The 10,879-nt window shown below is 39.5% G+C and overlaps 1 long non-coding RNA gene across 1 annotated transcript in view; it reads right to left on the bottom strand.

The window, feature by feature from the left end:
• Positions 1-2,224: 2,224 nt before the first annotated feature.
• LOC106508944 (uncharacterized) overlaps positions 2,225-10,879 on the bottom strand; it is a 768,001-nt gene continuing 759,346 nt past the window's right edge. Inside the window, exons 19-20 of the long non-coding RNA XR_014807830.1 lie at positions 9,613-9,886; positions 2,225-3,636 (exon numbers count right to left, since the gene is read on the bottom strand). This is a non-coding gene — a long non-coding RNA (uncharacterized LOC106508944). The remainder of the gene's footprint in view (positions 3,637-9,612; positions 9,887-10,879) is intronic.

The raw sequence follows: 10,879 nt of genomic DNA, 5'->3' as shown, positions 1-10,879 counted from the left end.
CTGGTTTTGGTACCAGGGTGACAGTGGCCTCATAGAATGAGTTTGGGAGTATCCCTTCCTCTGCAGTTTTTTGAAATAGTTTCATAAGGATAGGTGTTAGCTCTTCTCTAAATGTTTGATAGAATTTACCTGTGAAGCCACATGGTCCTGGACTTTTGTTTGTTGGAAGTTTTTTAATCACAGTTTCAATTTCAGTTCTTGTGATGGGTCCATTCATCTTTTCTATTTCATCTTGTTTTAGTCGTGGAAGATTGTACTTTTCTAAGAACTTGTCCATTTCTTCTAGGTTTTCCATTTTATTGGCATATAGTTGCATATAGTAGTCTCTTATGATCCTTTGTATTTCTGTGGTGTCCGTTGTTACTTCTCCATTTGCATTTCTAATTTTATTGATTTGAGTCCTCTCTCTTTTTTGCTTGATAGGTCTGGCTAGGGGTTTATCAATTTTGTTGATCTTTTCAAAGAACCAGCTTTTCATTTCATTGATCTTTTCTATGGTTTTCCTTGTTTCTAGTTCATTGATTTCTGCTCTGATCTTTATGATTCCTTTCCTTCTACTAACTTTAGGTCTTGTCTGTTCTTCTCTCTCAAGCTGCTTTAGATGTAAAGTTAGGTTCTTGGGATTTTTCTTGTTTCCTGAGTGGGCTTGTATTCCTATAAACTTTCCTCTTAGAACAGCTTTTTTTGCATCCCATAGGTTTTGGAGGGTTGTATCTTCATTGTCATTTGCTGCTAGGTATTTTTTAATTTCCTCTTTGATTTCTTCAGTGATCCATTGGTTGTTTAGTAGCATGTTGTTGAGTCTCCACGTGTTTGTGTTTTTTGCAGTTTTTTTCTTGTTGTTGATTTCCAGTAGTATAGCATTGTGATTGGAGAAGATGATTGATATGATTTAAATTTTCTTGAAGTTACTGAGGTTGGATTTGTAGCCCAGTATGTGATCAATCCCAGAGAATGTTCCCTGTGCACTTGAGAAGAATGTGTATTCTGTTGCTTTTGGATGAAATGTCCTATAAATATCTATTAAGTCCATCTGGTTTAATGCTTCATTCAGGGTTTGTGTTTCCTTATTGATTTTCTGTCAGGTTGATGTGTCCATTGCTGTAAGTGGGGTGTTAAATTCCCCCACTATGATTGTGTTATTGTCAATTTCTTCTTTTCAGGTTGTTAGCAGTTGCCTTATATATTGTGGTGAACCTGTGTTGTGTGCGTAGATATTTAAAATTTGTTCTTATTGCCATTTTATTAATTACTTTGGATTTGTTTTTGCTGCTCTTTTTCCTTTCCTTCTTCTCTTGTTCTTTTCTGCCTATAGAAGTTCCTTTAGTATTTGTTGTAAGGCTGATTTATTGTTGCTGAATTCTCTCAGTTTTGCTTATCTGAGAAGGTTTTGATTTCTCCTTCAAATCTGAAGGAGAGCCTTGCTGGGTAGAGTAATCTTGGTTGGAGGTTTTTTCCTTTCATTACGTTGAGTATATCATGCCACTCCCTTCTGGCCTGCAGAGTTACTGTTGAAAAATCTGCCGATAGCCTTATCGGGGTCCCCTTGTATGTGATTTGTTTCTTTTCCCTAGCTGCTTTCAAGATTTTCTCTTTGTCTTTAATTTTGGTCAGCTTGATTAGTATGTGTCTTGGGGTGTTCCTCCTTGGGTTTACTTTGTATGGTGCTCGTTGTGCCTCCTGGATTTGAATGAGTGATTCCTTCCCCATGTTAGGGAAGTTTTTGGCTATTATCTCTTGGAATATTTTTTCTGTCCCCTTCTCTCTCTGTTCTCCTTCTGGCACCCCTATAATACGGATGCTGGTGTGTTTCATGTTGTCCCAGAGTTCTCTGAGACTCTCTTCATTTGTTTTCAATCTTTTTTCTCTTTTCTGTTCTGCATCCGTAATTTCCACTAATCTGTCCTCCACCTCGCTTATTTGTTCTTCTGCCTCCTGTATTCTGCTGTTAGCTGCTTCTAGTGAATTTTTTATTTCAGTTATTGTATTTTGCATCTCTTCTTGTTTAAGTTTTATATCTTGTATCTCTTTGGTCAGTTTTTCCTGTAAGTTATCCGTCTTTGCCTCCAGTTTATTTCCAATGTCTTGTATCTTCTTCAGCATCAACAGTCTTAAAGTCTTATTCCTGGAGGCTGAGAATCTCCTGATCACTTAGCTGTTTTTCTGGGTTTTTTTCTTTCTCCCTCATCTGAGTTATAGTTCTCTGTCTTTTCATTTTTATAGGTTTTTGGTGTGGTGACCTTCTTACAGATAACAGAGTTATAATAGCCTCTCTTACTTCTGGTGTCTGTCCCCCTTGTGGCTGAAGTTGGTACTGGGGTTTGCTGTAGGCTTCCTGATGGGAGGGGATGATGCCTGCCTCCTGGTAGGAGGAGCCGATTCTAATCCCTCTGGTGGGTGGGGCTTAGTCTCTGGATGGGATTAGAGGCAGCTGTGTGCCTGAGGGGTCTTTAGGTTGCCTGTTTACTGAGGGGTGGGGCTGTGACCCCACCTGGGTTGTTGTTTGCCCTGGGGCTTCTCAGCGGCTGGCTGACCGGTGAGGCCAGATTTTCCCAAAATGGCCACCTCCAGAGAAAGGCACAGATGCTGAATATTCCCAAGAGCTTTGCTTTCAATGTCCTTCCCTCACAACAAGCCACATTCACCCCTGTTTTCCCAGGATGTCCTCCAAGAACTGCAGTCAGGTTTGACCCAGATTCCCTTGGAGACTTTGCTTTGCCCTGGGACTCAGTGCACGTGAAAGTCTGCATACACCTTTTAAGAATGGGGTCTCCATTTCCCCAAGTCCCATGGAGCTCTTGCGCACAAGCCCCACTGGCCTTCAATGACAGATACTCCAGGGCTCTTTCTCCCTGTGCCAGGTCCCCACACGTGAGAGTTTGATGTGTGGCTCAGAACTCTCACTCCTGTAGGTGAGTCTCTGTGAACCAGTTAGTTTCCAATCTATGGAGCTTCCCACCCAGGAGGTATGGGGTTGTTTATATCATGAAATCGCCCCTCCTACCTCTTGATGTGGCCTCCTCTTTTTCTTCTGGAGCAGGGTATCTTTTTTAAGGTTTCCAGTCCATTTTGGTGAAGTGTGCTCAGTCTTTAGTTATGAATTTTATTGTTTTTAGGAGAGAATTTGAGCTCCAGTCCTTCTATTTCGCCATCTTAATCCCATCTCCTGGCAACTACTATTTTATAAATGCAGTGTTGATCAACTGAGTTTTGTAATGAACTGTATCATACTGTTGACATTATTGAATTGATTCAAGTTAAAACACTGCCACTAAGCCATGTTTACTTGATCCTGGACATATGGAGGTAATTTTGTTTTATTTCAAGTTTGGGACCTTACATTTACTTCAGATGATGAATTATGTTATTGGTTTTTTGTTCTATTTGTTAGTATGTTTTTGGCTCTTCATTCAGTCACCAAAGGACATATCTTGCTCCATGCTGTGTCTGAGTCACCATGTCATTTAATAACATGATATGTCATTGATATAGAAGTGATCAAAACAGGGCAGAAGACAGAGTACACCATCAAAGATGTCACTCAGGTTTGAAGATCAAACATCCTCAGGTGTATGATCAGCTAAAACACACTTTTTTCCAGCTGTCACATTTCTCTCATCTGCAATATTAGTAAGCCTGTATAAAAGTTAAATGAGATGATAATATCTTATAGAAATTTTGCATGATCCTGGAAAGCATGACTTTCTTAAATTTTTTCCCTTGTACCCTAGGTTATCTCCTTTTAACTGTCTTTAAAAAATGATAAAAGTAATATGTTCTCCCTATAAAAATTAAAATTACACAACTATAAACCACAAAAGACTTTCAAACTCTCCAAAGCTCATACACTACAATTCCCTGGAAGTAACACTATTAATAGTTGGTGTATATATTTTCAGATATATTCCATTTTATATTTGTATTCAACTACACTACATAGAGAAGCAGTTGTACCCTAAGCTATGCATTTGGATAGAGAGAGAAGATTTTATACCATCCATCATCCATCCAACCACTTATGGGTGCACCCACCAAAATACCCAATACCTTTATCCTGTTTAACCAATGGCCTTTTTTTTTTTACTTTATTATTATTATTATTATTTGTCTTTTTGCCTTTTCTAGGGCTGCTTCCATGGCATATGGAGGTTCCCAGGCTAGGGGTCAAATTGGAGCTGTAACTGCCGGCCTGTGCCAGAGCCACAGCAATGCGGGATCCGAGCCGCGTCTGTGACCTACACCACAGCTTACGGCAATGCTGGATCCTTAACCCACTGAGAGAGGCCAGGGAATGAACCCGCAACCTCATGGTTCTTAGTCAGATTCGTTAACCACTGCGCCACCACGGGAACTCCTTTTTTACTTTAAATACACTGATTTATTGTAATGGAATAATGCAGGTTGTGTTATAATTTATGTATGGTATATATATCTTCTATTTGCCTTTCCAGATGTACTCACTACCCTTCTCCTGGGAGGCTGGGATGCGTGGACTATGTTGTCCATAGGCTCCCTTACCATTCAATTTCCAGTTTGGTTGAGCCATAAGCAACACACCAGCAACACACTGGAAAGAGAGGGGAAAGCTGCCCTTCTCTCTCTTAAGGTTTGTCTTGGGCTGGCTACCTCCCTTGAGCCAAGGTCCTATCTCCTGTAAAGGTGACCTTCTCCCTTTGTCTTCTGGGGACCCTCCATATCCATCTTCTTCAGGCAGAGAGTAGGTAACATTCTTGCTGTTACCATTCCCCCATACTTTGATAACACCTTGCCAACACATTTTTAAATTGTTCCTTCATTAAATTCCCAAGTTACCCAATTGGAGTGAGCAGTCTGTTTCTGACTGGAAGTCTGACACATGTATTGATTGGTGAGTTTTAGATTCTTTACAATATTTTACTACAAAAAATTTTCAATAAGCATCCTTGTATACACATCTGTACACAACTTAGGAGACTGTTATTGTTGGAAATGTTCTAGAAGGGGAATTTGTGAGCCCTTTTTAAAAATAATTTTCAGGTATTACCAAATTTACTATAAAAGTTATACAATTGGACTTAGAATGATGCTAGTGAGTGTCTGAGGAGTGTAAAATGAGTCCCTTGTATAGTATGCAATCCATTTGAAGTATCTAATAATTCATTCTAGAATTTTTCCTTAGTTTGATATAAAAATCACTGAAGTTTTCAGAACCTACTTCTAAAGTTTCAGAAAAAATTGGAAAGCTATATTTCTCAGCTGGCATTTCCATGCTCTCCCCTCTTCCCAAGATCCTTCCACAGTATCTGATAGATTTGCCTTTGTGCCTGAATTCTTTAGTCCTGGGTTGAAAGCCTTTGCAGCATGAGTGAAAAGCTTGGAGCATTCACTGAGCCTCTCTAAGAAGGATTAAACTCCAAACTCTTTCTTTCTCTATGAAGCTATTAACATCTTTGTTCAATACTTTCTATCTTCTACATATTGTTTTCCCTCTGGCTTCTTGGTCTCTCCCAGCCCCTAACTCCATCCAGTGTGAGCAAAGAGTTTGAATGGAGATTTTTAGGGTTTCCTGTCTGTGCTGTCCCCCCTTTCTGAGACACCACCTCCCTAATTTTCCAGGCTCTGTGATAGTCCTGAAATCCAAGTACTCACCCTTCAACCCAATAAGGCAGTGAGTTTGTAGGTAAGTATTATGCTCTGTGGTCTGGGGGACTCCCTGAGGGAACATCTATATGGACTCTTATTGGTCCTATCCTCCTTAGCTTTTACCTCTGTTAAGTTTTTTAAACAGTTCCTTTTTAATATTTTGTTCAGAGTTTATTACTCGTTGCATACTAAGCTACTCGACCATTACCAGAAACCAGAACTTCGTATGTGACCTTTCAATTTTTAGGAGTCAAGAAAAAGCCTGGGTGTCTTATGTGAATATTGCAACTATTTCTGCTAAATTTTGATAAGTGAAGAAACCAGTGATATTCAAGAGTTAAAACTTTGAGGTCAGTGTGTCCCTTTTTTATCACCTGGGACAATAATGGAAAGTCAAGCTTTAAAATCCCAGAATGGGGAGTTCCCATCGTGGTGCAGCAGAAACGAATCTGACGAGGAACCATGAGGTTGTGGATTTGATCCCTGGCCTCACTCAGTGGGTTAAGGATCCGGCATTGCTGTGATCTGTGGTATAGGTCACAGATGTGGCTCGGATCTGGTGTTGCTGTGGCTCTAGCTTAGGCCAGCAGCAACAGCTCCGATTAGACCCCCGAGCCTAGGAATCTCCATATGCCGCAGGTGCGGCCCTAAAAAGACAAAAGACAAAAAAAAAAAAAAAAAAATCCCAGAATGGTTATGTGCTAAGTGTATATATTAGTCAAACAATTGCAATAGACTTTAAAATTTATTTTATCGTTGCAATTTTTCTCAGAAATTCTTACTTAAAACAAGAGTATGTTGAAATAGCTTCATAGAAGTGAACCGAATGTTTGAGAAAGGACTAAAATCTTTTTAAATTTAATTACGTCCCACTGGTTTATTTTTGTTTTTATTTCCATTATTCTAGGAGGTGGATCAAAGAGGGTTCTGCATATGTTTTTCTCTAGGAGTTTTATGGAATCTGACCTTAAATTTAAGTCTTTAATCCATTTTGAGGTTTTTGCTTTTGTTCTTTTTTTGTTTTGTTTTGTTTTGTTTTTTTGTCTTTTGTCTTTTTAGGGCTGCACCTGCAATGTATGGAGGTTCCCAGGCTAGGGGTCCAATTGGGCTACAGTCACCAGCCTATGCCACAGCCACAGCAACTTGGGATCTGAGCCGTGTCTGTGAGCTGTATCCTTAACTCACCAAGACAGGCCAGGGATCGAACCTGTGTCCCCATGGATACTAGTCAGGTTTGTTAACCACTGAGCCACAATGGGAACTCCTTTGTGTGTGTGTTTGTGTGTGTGGTATTAGAGAATGTTCCAATTTCATTATTTTACATGTAGCTGTCCACTTTTCCCAGCACCATTGTTGAAGACACTCTCTTTCCTCCGCCATAAGTTCTGGCCTCTTTGGTAATAGATTAGTTGACCGTAAGTGCTTGGGTTTATTTTTTGGGCTTTCTATCCTGTTCCAATTATCTATATTTCTGTTCTTGTGCTAGTACCATATTGCTTTGGTAACTGTAGCTTTGTAGGACAGACTGAAGTCAGGGATCCTGATTCTTCCAGTTCCGTTTTTCTTTTTAAATATTGCTTTGTCTATTCAAAGTCTTCTGTGTTTCCATACAAATTGTAAAATAGTTTGTTCTAGTTCTGCTCAGTAGGTATTTCTCCGAACAAGACAGACAATGGCCAAAAAACACAGGAAAAGATGCTCAACATCACTAATTATTAGAGAAATGCAAATCAAAACTATAATGAGGTATCACCTCATACTAGTCAGAATGGCCATAATCAAAAAATCTACAAACAATAAATGCTGTAGAGGCTGTGAAGAAAAGGGAACCCTTCTACACTGTTGGTGGGAATCTATGTAAAATCATTCAAAATAACTTTTTTCTTAAAAAAAGAAACAAACACAGATTTCAAAACCAATCCTATAGTTACCACAGGGGAAACTGTTGGGGGGAGGGAAGAATTGGGAGGGTGGTAATAACATATAAAATAGATGATTAATGAGAACCTACTGTATAGCACAGGAAAATCTACTAAATAGTTTGTAATAACCTAAATAAGAGAAAAGAGTGGGCATATATTTGTGTATGAGTGATTCACTTTGCTGTACACCTGAAACTAATACAATATTGTAGGTCAACTATACGCCAAGAAAATTTTTTTAAAAGAGAGTGCCATCATGTCTTAGCAGTAATGAATCCAACTAGGATCCATGAGGATGCAGGTTCCATACCTGGCCTCACTCAGTGGGTTAAGGATCCAGTGTTGCCATGAGCTGTGGTGTAGGTGGCAGACGCAGCTCGGATCTGGCATTGCAGCGGCTGTGGTATAAGCCAGCAGCTGTAGCTCCGATTCCACCACTAGCCTGGGAACCTCCATACACTATGAGTGTGGCCCTAAAAAGACAAAAGACAAACAAAACAAAACAAACAAAAAACCCTCAAAATGGATTAAATTTAAGGCCAGATTGGACCCCTAGCCTGGTAACTTCCATATGCTGCCTAGTGTGGACCTAAAAAAAAAAATAAATATTTACATTATGCCTACCTTTGTACCTCAGGCACCATGCTGAGTTTGGGGAGCATGAATCTGAGTAAGACAGAAGCTGTCAGAGGGTACAGGCATGTAATGTAAACTAATACTCACAAACTAACAGCTATGGAGGCACATGGGAGGTAAAGCGACTTGAAAACACTAAAAGATAAAGCTAGGAATAAGCTAAAAAGATCCTGAACCATGCTTAATTGATGGCTCATGCTTTAGTGAAAAGATAAGGATGACTTCTAATTAGTCTTTCAATTGCTCGATTTTAAATGTGTGCTTCGAAACTCCATAAATGTACTTAAAAGCATTTTCTCTCTGCATTAAATTAGGTACCCTCTCTAATCATCTTTGAACTGTTAAATTTATTTTAATACAGCTCTTCTTCATAGATAACATAAAGGTAAAAGAAGAATTTGAGTTAATGGAAAAATACAGCCTTTCTCATATCAATTGCCTTCAGCAAACGTTGTCCTCAGGGCAGAGACCTTCACAGGCTTCTGAATTGAAGGCTAGGAACCTCCCCTAAATAAGCAAGATCAGCCTGTAAAGTTTGATCAGTGATTTATTTATTTGCCATTCCTATTTCAAGGTTTTTGTTTTTTGGTTTTTGTTTTTTTTTTTTTTTTTTTTTCTTTCTTTCTTTCTTTTTAGGGCTGCACCCACGGTGTATGGAGGTTCCCAGGCTAAGGGTTAAATTGGAGATGCAGCTGCCAGCCTACACCATAGCCACAGCAATGCTGGATCAGAGCCACATCTGGGACCTACACCATAGCTCACAGCAATGCCTGATCCCTATCCCACTGAGCAAGGCCAGAGATTGAGCCCACGTCCTCATGGATACTTGTAGAGTTTGTTACCTCTGAGCCACAATGGGAACTCTGGTACAGATTAAATTTAACTGTAATTCTATTTATTCTGAAAGACTACATAAATATAATGAGTATAATTCTAAAACTTTATGATCAGGATTTTTACTCTTTCACATTGTTATTCTATAGTTATGGACTAATTGACATTTTTCTAAATATTTTATTTTATTTATTTGTTGTTGTTGTTGTTGTTGTTATTGTTGCTATTTCTTGGGCCGCTCCCTCGGCATATGGAGGTTCCCAGGCTAGGGGTTGAATCGGAGCTGTAGCCACCGGCCTATGCCAGAGCCACAGCAACGCGGGATCCGAGCCGCGTCTGCAACCTACACCACAGCTCACGGCAAAGCCGGATCGTTAACCCACTGAGCAAGGGCAGGGACCGAACCCGCAACCTCATGGTTCCTAGTCGGATTCGTTAACCACTGTGCCACGACGGGAACTCCTCTAAATATTTTAAAGGCAACTTATTAACTAAATTCTACCAAAATCTGAGAGAAATCTGACATTATAGAAGGTGGGATACAGGAGTTTTATAAAATAAATTTTATGAGAGGTCAGAGGGGAAATTAAGATTTTACCTGGAAATGACTCTCCATCCATTTTTTATAGCTCTCCCATGAGCTTAGTGATTCTGTCAAGTTAGGGAGTGTAGTGCTGGGCTCTGCCACCTCAGAAACCTGATTTGCTGGCTCTTAGTTCAGGCACAAGGACTAAACTTACATTCTGTACAAGGTCTGAATGCTGGTATACCAGATCTTGAACTCCCACAGAGACTAACTCCTCTTCCCAACTTCTCTTTTATGCATTCTTTCTGCATTGTGGTATATCAAATTAAGAGCTCCAATTTGTTTTCTGGGAATCAAACATAAAAATGAGTTAATATCAATTACAATGAGGATAATAATGCTAATAAGTATAAAAATAGTACATAAGTTATTTAGACAGCATAAACCATAGACTGGCCTCTTTTCTATGTGCCATTGTTTAACATTTTACAACATTGATCTAAGATGAACAAATATATTTATTCACCAAGACTATGCAAATTATCAGAAAAAGACAAATTTACATCCTTTTGCCAAGTCTCTTTGTAATAGCACTGTGACTAAGAAATCTTATTTTAATTATGCTCACACACATTGAAATACACATGAAATTTACAAGGAAAGAACTACTACTGAAAAATATGGGAGGTGTTCCTGTTGTGGCTGAGTGGGTTAAGAACCTGACATAGTGTCCACGAGGATGGAGGTTAAATCTCTGGCCTCACTCAGTGGGTTAAGGATCTGGTGTTGCTGCAAGGTGTGGTATGGGTTGCAGATGTGGCTTGGATCTGGTGTTGCTATGGCTGTGGTGTAGGCTTGCAGCTGCAGCTCTGATTGGATGCCAAGCCTGGGAACTTTTATATGCAGCAGGCCAAACCCAGATTATTTTATAGAAGTGTTCTAACAACCTATATTATTATTATTATTTGTCTTTTTTTTTTAATCCTTTTAGGGCTGTACCCGTGGCATATGGAGGTTCCCAAGCTAGGGGTCTCATCAGAGCTGTTGCCACTGGCCTGCACCAGTGCCACAGCACCACCAGATCCGAGCCACATCTGTGACCTACACCACAGCTCACAGCGATGCCGGATCCTTAACCCACTGAGTGAGGCCAGGGATCAAACCTGCAACCTCATGGGTCATAGTAGGATTCGTTTCTGCTGTGCCATGACAGGAACTCCACAATCTATATTATTAAACTGTTTAGAGTACAGAAAAACAAAGAACATTTCATTTTATTTGATAATTTTAAAATAAGTTATTTTCATATTCATAAATTACAGAAATATAATGAGCAAAA

This window comes from Sus scrofa, chromosome 1 (genome assembly GCF_054392235.1).
Source record: "Sus scrofa isolate SSC_HxYL_T2T_F1_AM1 chromosome 1, Sscrofa_HxYL_maternal_Yorkshire_Landrace_v2.0, whole genome shotgun sequence".
NCBI lineage: Eukaryota > Metazoa > Chordata > Mammalia > Artiodactyla > Suidae > Sus > Sus scrofa.
This window is presented reverse-complemented; position numbering and strand designations above follow the sequence as displayed.